The sequence below is a fragment of the Anomalospiza imberbis genome, chromosome 12 (genome assembly GCF_031753505.1).
Source record: "Anomalospiza imberbis isolate Cuckoo-Finch-1a 21T00152 chromosome 12, ASM3175350v1, whole genome shotgun sequence".
Taxonomy (NCBI): Eukaryota; Metazoa; Chordata; class Aves; order Passeriformes; family Viduidae; genus Anomalospiza; species Anomalospiza imberbis.
Window position 1 is genome coordinate 459,151 of NC_089692.1, and position 13,348 is coordinate 472,498.

The 13,348-nt window shown below is 42.3% G+C and overlaps 1 long non-coding RNA gene across 2 annotated transcripts; it reads left to right on the plus strand.

Annotated features, from left to right (window-relative positions):
- Nucleotides 1-1,368: 1,368 nt before the first annotated feature.
- LOC137480995 (uncharacterized) lies at nucleotides 1,369-7,691 on the plus strand. 2 transcript variants are annotated; one of them, XR_011003240.1, is made up of 3 exons: nucleotides 1,369-1,794; nucleotides 6,528-6,642; nucleotides 6,720-7,689. It is a non-coding gene; the product is annotated as an uncharacterized lncRNA (long non-coding RNA). The 2 variants fall into 2 exon arrangements; XR_011003241.1 differs by lacking the exon at nucleotides 1,369-1,794 and adding an exon at nucleotides 3,350-3,512 and having other exon boundaries at nucleotides 6,720-7,691.
- Nucleotides 7,692-13,348: the final 5,657 nt, after the last annotated feature.

Here is a 13,348-nt window from a genome sequence, read left to right on the forward strand (position 1 = left end):
GGCATGAAGAGACAAATGGCCACAGTTCTTTATGCTGCAATTTTTTACACAGCAGGAACTGGCCTTTGAGGCATGAGTTGGCCAGAGACTCATTTCTCATTCAGGGGGCAGTTGTTGAAATGCTTGCCTTGTTTTCTTTTTGACATCTCTGGGGATACCTGTTCCCATGAGGCCCTGAACAAAGTGAGAAGACAAATGGCTGGGGAATGTCAGCCACACTGAGAATTCCTCAGCGCTGCTCTGTGTTGAAATGCAGTATCTTACAGCACCTTCTGCTCATAGGGCAACTGATGTCCCCAGTGCTTGGCCTGGAGGGTTGTGATTCTAAGATTGTTTTCCAGCATGTTTTTTTACTGAGAACATGGATTTTTTCAGAACTAATATTAATGTGGGTGCCCCAAAAGGGAGGTATCATGGAAAATACAGTTCAAACAATTAATCTTCTTGAAGGTATGGGAAGGGGAGGAGGGAGGGAAGGGCACATTTGATTGTCTGTGAAGCCAGAGAAGTAAAGAGATCCCTTCCCTGAAATAAAGGAGTGCAGGTCTTGCCTACTGCTCCACCTGTAGCAAAATAAAACTCATGGAATGTTTACTGGAGTTTCTACTGGATTTATAGGACACTAGGCAATAAAAGGTGCACATTGTAGCTATTTATTTTTTCTAATGAGTGATCAGACCAGGATAGACTTTGATTTTGCTTTCTATTCTGGAGTATTCAGATGTTTAGGTTTGCTGTTATTGTGGGCAGAGAAATCACAGAAAATCACTATTTAATTCTCTAATATTCTGAGATTACAGTCCTGTGAGCTTTCTTTATGAAACAGGTGTATTTTCCATCATAATTCTATTGGACAAGTTATCTTATAAGCAAAATGGGAAATATACTCAGCAAAGAATTAATTATTCCACTGGGGTTCATACAGTGATTTTGGAGATAAAATTTAAAGTTTATCACTGTAAGTAAATCAGTGAAGTTGCCTTTTCTTTGTTTTTAATTCGAAGATTTGGGAAGGTCCTTGACATATTATAGATTCATCTAGTACTCTGGCTTTGTGGATATATCCACATTCATATGAACAATCGGAACCTGCTATCTTTGTAATGCACAGAAGGAAAGAGTTGAAACTTAACATTACTCAAGTAGCACTGGATTTTAATTAATAAACACATAGAAAAACTGTTCAGATACGAATATTACCTTTTGTAGTGAAATAAGTAAAATAAAGTGCATTGTGTGAATGATCACAAAGACTTTCTCCTGGACTGTGCAAGATAAATATTCATTAAGTGAGCCCAGCAGTTGCAAGCAGAAGATAGGCTTTATCAATATGGGAGAGTTTTGTGATAAGGAAGGGTTGTATTGATGGCTCGATGTGACACTTGAGAGCTCAGAACTGCTTCAAGGAATGACTGGGAGGCAGAGCAGTTCCTGGCTGGATTCACTTGGACCTGCCTTTGTTTGTCATGGACTGAACAATTGTGCTTTGCAGCTGGTGGTCCTGCATCAGACAGAGCCAGAGTCCTGCTCTGCCTCCCCACTTTAATTTCATGGCTGATGAACTTCCACTCACAGAACTTTTCCAAGCTCCCTCTTATCCCTGTGCAACCCCCTGTCAGAATGACTGAGAATGTTTGGGGATAACCATGGGATTATTGGGAAAACTCATGCAGAATTTGCCAAGGAAGCAACAAGAAATAAACTTATTTATGTGTTACACTTGCAGGAATAGAGGAAGAGTCTGGACGTAGATCTGAATCCTGGCTTATGGACTTTTTCCACCTAGATCTCAAGGTAGGGAGTAATGATTTTTAAATAATAGGTGTAATATAAGAAAGAAGCAACAAATTTCCCTTCCAAGCTGTCACACATATGGTCATACAGCAACAGATGAAGGAGGGAACAACTGGGACCTTTTAATTTCTAATTTTGATTTTATATTAAAACACAGAACATGATCTGAATCTCACCTGCAGAGCTGTACTAAAGGATGAGCCAGGGACAGGTAACTCAGACTTAATTCTCAGACATGACGAATCTCAGATGCTCTTTTATCACTTGAATTTGTCTCAAGATCTGTAAGGAAAGTTAACTGTTGTACAGATTATTCATTCAGAAAAGCACACTCTTCATTTCTGTAAGGATACCACATGTAATTTAGTGAGTAATTTAGACTCCAAGTGATCAAAACAAGAAATTGGTCAGGATGCAATTTTCCCACCAATATAACTGATATCTTTGACCTCAATTTTGGATGGAAAGGAAGGGAAGGAAGGCAGATGCCTGGATCATGTACAAACTTGCCACTTTCCTTCACTAATCACCTAATTTCACAGTAACTACGTCTCCTATTACCAACTCTCTTTATATGGAATTTCTCATTGTAGCACATTACTCCAGTGAAGTGACTCCACCTTGTTCCAAAATACCATCCCTGATACACTGTGGATAGTCCAAATTTGACTAAAATATTCTGGTTTTCTCAAATTGAGAATGTAAGTGTTTCTGGTTTCTTTGGGGAGGAGTGGGTCAGGATGGATCTAAAATATCCTTTGCAGTGCTCTGGTGCCTCTAATCCCATCAAGACACATGACAGTTGTATTTTTCTTGCCATTGATTAAAAAAAAATCTGTTTCAGACATTACTATTGTCAAATTGGAATTAAACAAGGTACATACTTAAGTGAATTTCCTTGTTATTGGAGAGATTTTCTGGGGAAAGACTGTTACAGAACTCAAAGCTGGGATCTCCATGAAGTGCAATTTAAAAATTAGTTTTAAGTGCACTTCACATAGGTTTGCTCACATTGAGAAATATTTACTTGGTTTCACACTGCTGGAAAAGGCAAAATGGACAGGCTTGTGTGATGGAGAGTGCAGCAGCAGGATCTCCACTCTGTCTTCAGCCACACTGAGACCATAGAAATTTAAAGAAGTAACACACAAATAAATAAAAGATTTATAAAACACATGTATTAGATTTTGATCCTTACATTTAGCTCTGGCTGGGATCCTAAATCTAAGTTAGTTTTACACTTGATTTGCAAATAGAGAAGTTTGCAGAATTTGGCCAGAATGCCCAACTTCCTACAAAGGTTTCCAACATTAAATTTGGATGATGTACTACAAGATCAACTGCTTTCTAACTTCATTTCTCCATTTTTTGCAGCAGAAATGTTATTAGATATGGATTTCAATAATGTGATTACCAGCAAGTGGTAATTTTGAAGGATCTGTTTGGGAACTGCTGGAGGAATGATTGTGCTGCTGAAATCAAACTGTCATTCAGAGTTAACCTAATCTTACACTAAGCTATTCTGAATATTATCAACACCCTATTCTTGGTATAGTGGCCAGTTTTTAGTTAATATTTGGAATCTTGTACACCTGAGAACTTCCTATGGAGAATGTGTATCATCTCTGTGTTCCTCCAGCCCATCCTCCATGGGGATGTTTTCCAAACTGCTGCTGGTCTGAGATGACTGAAATGATGGCTTTAAGAACTTCTCTGTGGTAGATATTGGAGTTTGCTTGTGTTTGCTGTGCTGGTATTTTCTTTGATTTACCTGTGCCCTGTAATAGCTGCTAAACAATTTAAGGTTCAGTTGGGAAATTCAGCCCCAAGCTCAGGGTGAGTTAATCTGTAAGAACAGTGAAGCCACAGCAAGGCAAACCCTGATGCACATCAGATATTTCACTGTGGCAGTGCAGGAGTTTCCAGATCACTCTCCATTCCCTGTGCTTTGGGGTTTTCCTGCATTATGGCCTGCAGTACCTCTGCAGGCACTCCTGTCCTGCCAGCAGGGATTGCAGTGCTCTGTCTTTGGCCAGATTTGTGTCACGGCCAGGACTCCCAATATTTCTGGTTTCCTCATCTGTTTGTGGTTCTGGGATTACTCCTGAGCATCTCCACTTCCTACTCCCCAAACCCCAGAGCATGGCACACCCTGCACTGGTGCCTCCCTGAGGAGCATCCCTTGGTTCATCACTAGACTGGGATAAGGGGGCTAGGAACAAGTTGGTACAGTTAAATTTAGATATTGAGCCTCCATTTCAGTCTTCAAGCAGAACAAATTCTGTGTTTGCCTCCATTTATCTGTTGCCTGATCTTTTACTAGGACAAGTAATAATTCCCCAAGGATTGGAGTTCATGGTGCTCCTCTTCCAGGGAATTTTAAAACTTTGCCTTGCAGAAAATTGTCACTTTCCTTCAAATCTTTCTCAGGTTGCTAGAGCTCACTGAATTACTAGAACTGACCATAAAGAATGAGCCTTTTGCGGGGAGAAGTGTGCAATAGCTGGGGTTTTGGAGGGTTTTTTCCCCCCTAGCTAGGGTCAGATTTTGGCTGTATTTCCAAGTGTCATCAGCCATCCAGCTGACAGTAGAAAACCTCTATAACAACTGCATCAACACAGCCAAACCAGTCTTATTTCCACATTTGGCAGCTTTATTTCAAATATAGAAGAAACTGAAAGAATTAAAATTTCTGCAGCAATTTCTCACCTGACAGAAACTTGAAAACTTTTATATTTTTGTTGCAGCTCCTTGCAAGGAAAAAAAAATCATATTTATCTTGTTCAGTCGACAGGCTTTGCAAGATAATGGCATTGTGTTAATGTTTCAGGTTTCCTGTTAATATACATATATTGCTTCAGAATCATACCTGGAAGGCTTGAGCCCTGTCTGGTGATAAATGTTAGGTGACAACAAGAACTGATGACTCAGTTCATAAACATGCTGCTTTACAATGTATCTACTGTGGGTTTTTTTTAATAAATGAGTAAGAGAATTAATTAAATTATTGAAATATATTGATCACTTGCATGTTTTGAGGTGTTGGGGTCTTTGTTTGTTGGGGGTTTTTAAAATTCTGTAGCTTGAAAAGTAATTTTGAAAAAATGGAAAGTGAAGACTTTTGTGATGTTGGGAATATATTTTCTCTATCAAATAGTCTTATTAACATTTGAACTGTTTTTTTAAACAAGTTTCCTTCTAACCTGACCAGTAAAGAAAAGCCCTAATTTATGGTGTCCCATAAGGATTTGAAATGTTGTCTTACAGGACTTAGATTGTTTGGGGGTTTTTGTTAACTTAATTGTAGCACTTTGTTCTACAATACTGGATTCTGATTTGCTTGAATAACTTGACAAACTGTATTTTTTCCTACTGAAATTGTACAAAAGCCACATTGATGGCAAAATTATTTGGGCTCTTTATAAGAGGGAAATGGATGTGCTCCTTTTGCTGTGATTCATGAGCTGGGAACCATCAGGTCAACTCTTGGCTCTGGGAAAATTTGGGTGGAGCAGAACATCATTAAGTGGGATGGGAGGTCTTGTAGTTCAGGGGATGCTCATGAACAATTTGCAAACATCTGTCAGTCCTCAGGAAAAATATTCAAAGCTGGTGTAGCCCTTGAACTAGAGGATGAGTAAGGCTGCCTAAAAATTGGAACCTTACCCTTCTTGTGCCTCAGCTGCAGTCCATGCACTACAGAAAGATAGATGGGTGAGTTCTTTTAAAATTGTAACAATTGTAAATGTTGCATTAACAGGAGCCATTGGAACACCTGAGCTAGAAGCCCTGAAATTACAAAAAAAGCAAAAATATGAAAGAATATGATCTGACATGTATCTGTCCAATGAGACGAATGTTGTTACCAGCATCCATGCAAACCTGGATGGGAAGGGTATAGACTAAAGTACTGAAAGAAGGGGGACAGAGTTGGAAATCTGCTGTAAAATAAAAAAAGTTTAATATCAAACAGCTTATTTTTAAATAGTAACTGCTCCTGTGTTATCTTGGGCATCCATTTACTACTACTGGCGGTCAAATCCTGAGGGTGAGCTTATAATTTAATGCTTTACATTAAAGAACTATTCTCATCTAGCGCATTTGCCTTGTAGCCTCTGCAAATAAATAACAAGTGTGCCATGAATCACAGGCCAGTGAGTGCCATGGCCAAATGGCTAAAACTGCCCGGGCTGTTTTTTGTAGCAGTGGAATAGGAAACATTTATTACAGCCATTATAGACAGCCAAATGATTTAAGAGCCAAAGAGGTGTCATTTATATAATGTTAAAATTCTTTTAACTCTAAGAAATAAAATAAGCAAGGATCCAAATAGCTCTACATCTGCACTGCAGCCCCACAAACCTGGGCATTGCTATAAACCCAGACCATCAAGTGGAGCTGAATTTTACAGCTGCACATTTCTGTGCTCTATCTTGTTGCCTGACTTCAATATCCTCAAACTTTATGCTGTTTGAAGGACCAGTAGAGATAAAATTTCTTTCCTTGCACCTTGCTTCCTTTGGAAGTTAGAGAAAAACTTGGTAAGTCACAGAAAACCCTCCACTGTATCACTGCAAAACTGTTTCAGAAATGATAATATTGATAACTGGTCACAGCTGCTTCCTTGGGCATTTGTAGTTATATCAGACACTGCTCATGCTGATGCCAGGAATGTGGTCTGGAGGGGAAGCAAAGATTTATTACTAATAGTGCTCATTCTTCTGTTGTCACAGAATCACTGGGATCTGCCTTTTGAACTAGACTCTGCAGAATGGAAGCAGATATTGGAACTTCAAAGCAAGAGATAACTGAGAGAAAAAAATGTTCCAAATGGTGGAGTGTATTCTGGTAAGCACTTGTTGAGAGACTGGAACAGACTGCACTGAAGTGAAATAATTGCTCAAGGGGTTGATGTATTTCTGCAGGCACTCATACGTCACCAGAGTTCTCTGGAAATGGTTAGAATCGCTTGTCTTCCAGACATTTGGCAGAAATCACATGGGGATGTGGAGGTGTTACATCTGTTCATGGCTAAGGATGGCCTTCAAAAGAACATTTTTACTTGCCTTCTCAAAATCATTTGGAGTTACATCTGCTTCTTTGCAAGGTATCAGGTTCCTTACCAGGAACTGCTTCATGATTTTTAATGTAGTTGAGTTTTCATTTTGAATTTCACTGTAGGTTTAGAAAATTACATCCTATTCTTCGTGTGCTCTGTAAAGGGGCCGATTCAGTGTCTGAACACAGGAAACTTGCTGAATTTCCCCAAGGCTGGTGATCTTATTACTTTCTATTAGCTGAATTAATCCTCCTGGGAACCATTCAATTTTTTTACACCTTAAAACTTTCAGAGCTCCATATTATTATGAAAGGTTTTACTGAGCTAAAGTTGTTAGGACAGGGTTTAATTTTGCAGCCCACATAGTTACAGCCTTATGAGGCTGCCTGGTTTGCCTTCCAGCGTGTAAAATATGAGACTTTGAATCATTCACCTCCAGGAAGCACTTTTCAAAACTGGGGAGAAAATTGCATAGCAGCAGAATATGAATTGATATGTCAGTGAACTCCTCTCCCTCCTTATCTGTTGTGTTATCTTTTCCCAGCCTCCTTTCGAACGATCCCAGGACCTGCTGCTCCAGCTGTAACTCTCAGCAATTGTTGAATTCCACTTTTCAGCAGTAATTGTCTCACTCTTTTTCCTGCAGCTCGAGCAGGATCCTTTTCAGCTTGCAGATGATTTCCTGGCTAGGAGGAAAATGTTTTCCCACTGCCATGCAGTATCTCTCATCCACATGTTGCAGCATTTTTGCTTCATAAATCTTTCCTGTGAGGGAGTAATTTGGTTTAATCCTCCTTGCCCCTCTTACCAATGCCAGGGATGTGCTTGTGTGATAACACAAGACCTACAGCACAAATTCCTTCATCAGTGGTTTCTGTGGCTCCAGACAGATCTTTCACAAAGCTGTCTTTAATTGGTGGGTTCTGTGTGCAGTAGTTTCATGCCAACATGTAAATCAGATTAAGACAACTGACTGCAGTGGGAGATTTGATGAGATGAGGAATGAAAACCCCTGCTCTGAGAGGAATAGTGGTGTCTGTTTGTTGGTGTGTTCAGGTCTCTACCTCAAAGAGGTACCTATTCCAACCCTGAATTTCAGTGTAGAATGTGTCTCTGACATAGCAGGAGTATATTGCTAAAATTGATTTGAAATGTAGATTAATAATATACTCAGTACAGATTTCTCTGTACATTTATTATGCATATCTTCATTTTCTACAGGAGCAGAAATCTCTGCTGTAATTCCAGCTCTAGGAAGCTGACAGGGCTCATGTCATGGTTTGACATGAAAGTGAATTCTTTCAGGAAGTTGGGTCAAACCAATCAGTGGTCAAGTTTGGATATTGGCACCTAAAGTGACCACTGAAGGTGTGGATATGCCTCTGAGAACACAGGGGGTTAAAAGCAGGAACTCCCAAGAGCTCGCTTTCTTTGGTTCTGGTCAGGGTGCAGTGCAGAGCTCCCCTGCCCAGCCATGGGGCTGGGTGGGGGAGGGGAAGCCATGCGGCCTGGTCGAGGTGAGCCGAGGGGTAGAAGGACTGGAACCGAGCCAGCTCCTGTGGACGGAAGGGTGGAGAGAAGCCGAGATGCCTTTGTCGTCCCCCCGCCAGAGGGAAGAGACAGAGAGTCCGGATGGCACCTGTAACTTTGCCGGCGCGGAGGAGAAGGAGGGTGGGGGGAAGGTGCCCAGCCTTGGCCTTGGGAATCGGCTGCTGGGCAGAGATATCAGCCGTCCAGGGAGTCTGAACTTTTAACCCTTTCCTGGGAAATGAAGTCTTTGTAAAATATTACTCCTCCTTGATTTGAAGTAGAAGAGAGACAGTCTGGGATCCGAGATGATGGAAGAGGAAATTGTTGAGTTGGAAGGAGATGATGGAGTGGCTTGTGGCTGGACTTTGCTTTTTAGCCATAGACTGAACTAAATTCTCCTGACAGAGGCTGCAGTTAGGGGGGTGCGTTGGTGAACCAAGAGACCTGTTTCAGTGATTACCAACAGAGGAGTGGAGAGGACAGAGGAGAGTTGGAGATAGTGTGGAGAGGCCCTCTGTCTTCGAGGAAGAAGAAGAGGAGAAGAAGACCTCTGTTCTTGGACCCTCGTCCCCAGGGAAAAATGGTGGGGGACTGTAATCCCGAGATGAGAAACTGAACTCTTGTCTCTTTTGGTCCATGGCAAAGCATCCTTAAAGGAGCCCTATGAGCAGTCTGTCCATGCACCGTGGTGGGAGCACTGTGACATGGAAAGGAGAGTGTCACCATGGCAGATTTTCTCTGAGCAGTTGCCATGTGTGACATGGAAACACAAGGGTGGCAATTGTGTTTCCTGGGGGGTCTGTGGCACAGGAGAGACTCCTGTCTCCCTTGAAGGACTGAGTATTTGATGAAAGGTAGCAACTTGATCAGGATCCTGGGTGGTGTCTCACTATTGAGTTTGTTTGGAAGTTAGGTGGGAGGAGGAGGGGTGTTTTGGAAGGTCTTCATCCAGGATTTAGAGTTTGTAGTTTTATAGTAGTAGTAGTTTAATAAAGTTATTTTCTTTGTTATTAAGCTTGGGCCTGCTCTGCTCTGTTCCTGATCACATCTCACAGCAATTATTTAAGAAGGTGTATTTTCATGGGGGCACTGGCATTGTGCCAGTGTCAAACCATGACAGCTCAGAAAAGATAATCTGACTGCTGCACTTGCAAAGCATCCCTCCCTTCCAGGACCAAAGTCAAGGACAACAAAAAATGCCAAAGGAATTACTATAAATTACATGCTTCATACTCTACACATCCAGGGGTAGTCTTTGTCATCAGTTGTGATCTCTGATCACTCAGTGAATGTGCTGGTCCTGCAAATGCTTTAATCCAGGCAGGACTCTAAGAAATATTACCAGTAAATACCACAATGGATCACATCAGTTACCAAATTGAAACCACTCTTGATTTCCAAATTTTTGACAGGCTGACAACATTGGGCCGTTCAGCCTGGGGAAAAAATTTAAAGTGGAGACCTGATGGCAGCTTTCGAGTATCAGAAGAGGCTACAGGGAAGATGGAGAGGGACAATTCTTCAGGAATTGGAGTGAAAGGACAAGGCAGAATGGGTTCAAACTGCCAGAGGGGAAACTTAGATGGGATATTGGGAAGGAATTGTTCCCTGGGAGAGTGGGGAGGCCCTGGCACACAGTGTCCAGAGAAGCTGTGGCTGTCCCTGGATCCCTGGCCAAGGCCCTGGATCCCTGAATCCAAGGCCAGCTTGGACCCTGGGGCTCGGAACAGTTTTTCTTTATTAATATTTGAGCAGTGTGACTAACACAGAGGTTCCTGGGGGACCTCCAGGCAGGAGAAGACACGGATCAGCTGGGGTGGCTGCAGTCAAATTCGTGGTGTTGCACTGGAACTCTCCAGTCCACTTTGAAGGTGTCACCCACTGGTTGCTGTTGTCAGCAGCACCTGCAGCCCCTCAGACCGTGGCTCTCTGAAGCTGTGATAAGCTCAGTTGGATTTTAGTGGCTGGCAGAGTTGCCATTCCATTATGTCATTGTGTATCCATGGCTCACATCTGTCTGCTCTGGAGGGCAGTCTTCAACTTAGAACACTTTAGAAAAGAATTTTTTGACTGTGGAAATTGATGGAAAATTCATCACTTTTTATTCAGAGCACACCCCTGTGCTGAAGGGGAGAAAATGCAACTTGTGGAGTTAAATGTTTGCTATGGGGTGCTGGAATTGCTATTTGTTTGTCATCAAAGACTTGAGTTCTCTCCTTCATTTAGTTAAAATACTGTTTTCTGATATATTTGAAAGCTATGGATAATCTGTCCTTAAATTACAGATGAAAAGACTGTCCCAGACTTAATAGACTATCCCAAATACATCTCCTGGTCTCAAGCAGATAAAAGGAACTACCTTTTCCACAGCATGTTGTTAAATTTAATTTATTGCCACAAGAGTCTGTGGAGCCTGGAAGTGTAAATGGGTTCTAAAAAGGGTTTAGCTAAATCTGTTGGTTGCTACTAAACAGGATGATCTACAAGCAAGTGCCAGCTCTGAAAGTTCCTAAACTTGTCATCAAAGCTGAGAAATACCCTTTGGAAGGACTGGTTTCTTGGGGTGGTGAGAAGAAAAGTGTCTTCCCTCACACAGAGAGATGTTCCACAAATAGGTCTGGCAGGGGTTTTGCTTGGGTATGGCAAGAAGTGAGTAAAAAACAGTGTGTGAGTAGTACAGCACCAGGAGTACAGCCCCATTGCTAAGGTAGTCCCATGGAAAGTGAAACCATTTCATTCTTACCAAACCATTTTTACAACTTGAAGGAATATCAAGTAAGTTAGCAGATGATACTAGATTGGAAGGAGTTATTGACTGGAAGTCAGGGAGGCCCTGAATAGAGACGCTGACAAATGAGAGGGCTGTGAATTACCAGGGGTGTGATGTTCAACAAGGGAAAGTGCCGGATTCTGCACACTGGGTGGGGCACCCTGGATCTACAGACAGACTGGGGGTGAGAGGCTGGGGAGTGGACATGGGAAGGGACCCGGGGGTCCTGGTGGATGGCCAGGTGCATCTGAGTCAGAAGTACCCTGGGGCCAGGAGGGACATCTCTGTCCTGGGGGATGACACCCAGCAGCACTGGCCAGCCCAGGGAGGGATTGTCCCTCTGGGCTGGGGCAGCCTCAATTTGTGTGCTGGGGCAACTCTCAGCACCACGAGGTAAAAAAAAGACCTTAAGCCATTAGAGAGTTTCCAAAAGAGGCTATGAAGATGGTGAAGGGCCTGGAGGGGCCACCCAAGGAAAGGCTGAGAGCACTGGGCCAGGGGCAGCTCCAAGCTCTGCTCTGGGCCAGGGACAGCACCCAGGGAGTGGCTGGAGCTGGGCCAGGGCAGGCTCAGGCTGCAGAGCAGGGAAAGGTTCTGCTTCCCCCAGAGGGTGCTGGCACGCCCAGGCTCCCCAGGGAATGGGCACAGCCCCGAGGCTGCCGGAGCTCCAGGAGCCTTTGGACACCAGGGATGGACAGGGGGGATTGTTGGGGGGTCTGGGCAGGGACAGGGGCTGGATCCATGATCCTGGGGGGATTGTTGAGGGGTCTGGGCAGGGACAGGAGCTGGATCCATGATCCTGGGGGGATTGTTGAGGGGTCTGGGCAGGGACAGGAGCTGGATCGATGATCCTGGGGGGATTGTTGGGGGGCGTCTGGGCAGGGACAGGGGCTGGATCCATGATCCTCAGGGGTCCCTTTCCTCTCTGGATATGAGATGAGAATATCCATCTCTGTGATTTTCTCATTCCATGACACAAACAGTTGTGCTTTTTCAATGAGGAATGGCAGTAGCACATTAGGAGAACATCCGGAGGGGCATTGTTCCTGTTATTCCCAAGGCGGGGTGTTTGCACAAAAATAAGATAATTCTGGTCTTTATAAAAAGATAAAATGAACTCTTAAGACTTTTTAATCAAATGGCAAATAGCAGTATCCTCTTAGCTAATAAATTCACCAAGAATTTAGGGAATTTAATCCATTAATCTTAAATCTCTGCATAGACAGGAGGTCATTGAAATAATGAGTCACCTGAGGCAATAAAATTCAGTAGAAATCAAGCAGCTATTTTTTGTCAGAGCCTGTGAATATTTCTTGTAAGAATCCTTTCTCTTTCTCTTGAGAGAAATATTATTAGCTCTTTCTGCAGTCCTTTTCTGCAGTCCTTTTATGTCAGAATTCTGGAGGAACCACATGCAGGACTGGGTCTCTGTGCTCTTTCATGCATTCATGTCTTGTTTTGATGCTGAATAATTCATGAAGAGCATTTGCTAATAGAAACATCTCAAACAAACATTCCATCTACATTTGGCTGTTTAACATTTAAATTCCTCTGCAATTTGAAGCGTGGCTTTTTGTGCATTTATCTACTTCCAGTAATGCTCCTCCCACTGGAAGAAACACCCATTTCTTCTCCTTTTTTTTCAATCTAATCTTCAAATAATTGCATCAAATAAGCTTCTTTTTTTTTTTTTTTTTTTTTTTTTTTTTTTCTTAGCATTTTTGACTTTTTGAATTTCTGGTTTCTACACAAGAGATTAGAATCAAATGACTAAAATATGATGTATTAGAGTGTGCGTGTGGTGAGGTGATGTGATGGAATTCAGGAATACCAGCAGGGAAAAATCAATGTTTATCATGATCTTTTCTCAGTGTGAAATGGACTGAGAAAGGATGTTATGTAGCATGAAATCATGTAGAATGACCTTGAAAGAATTTAGAAGGTAGTCATGAGCATTCTGTCTGAGCCTGCAGATTTATTGTAGCACAAAGATGCTATGAGTTCACCTATTATACTCCTAAGTAAACAGAGGATTTATAATGGACATTTGTGGGATTAAAAGCTCAGGCCCCAGAGAGGAGTGAACACCTCATAATTTACAAACTGCAAAATGGTGACTGAGATGTCAGAGACATTCCTCATTCTTGGAATTAATTTCATATTAAGGGTATTTAGAACGGGCCCCCTTTCTCCAC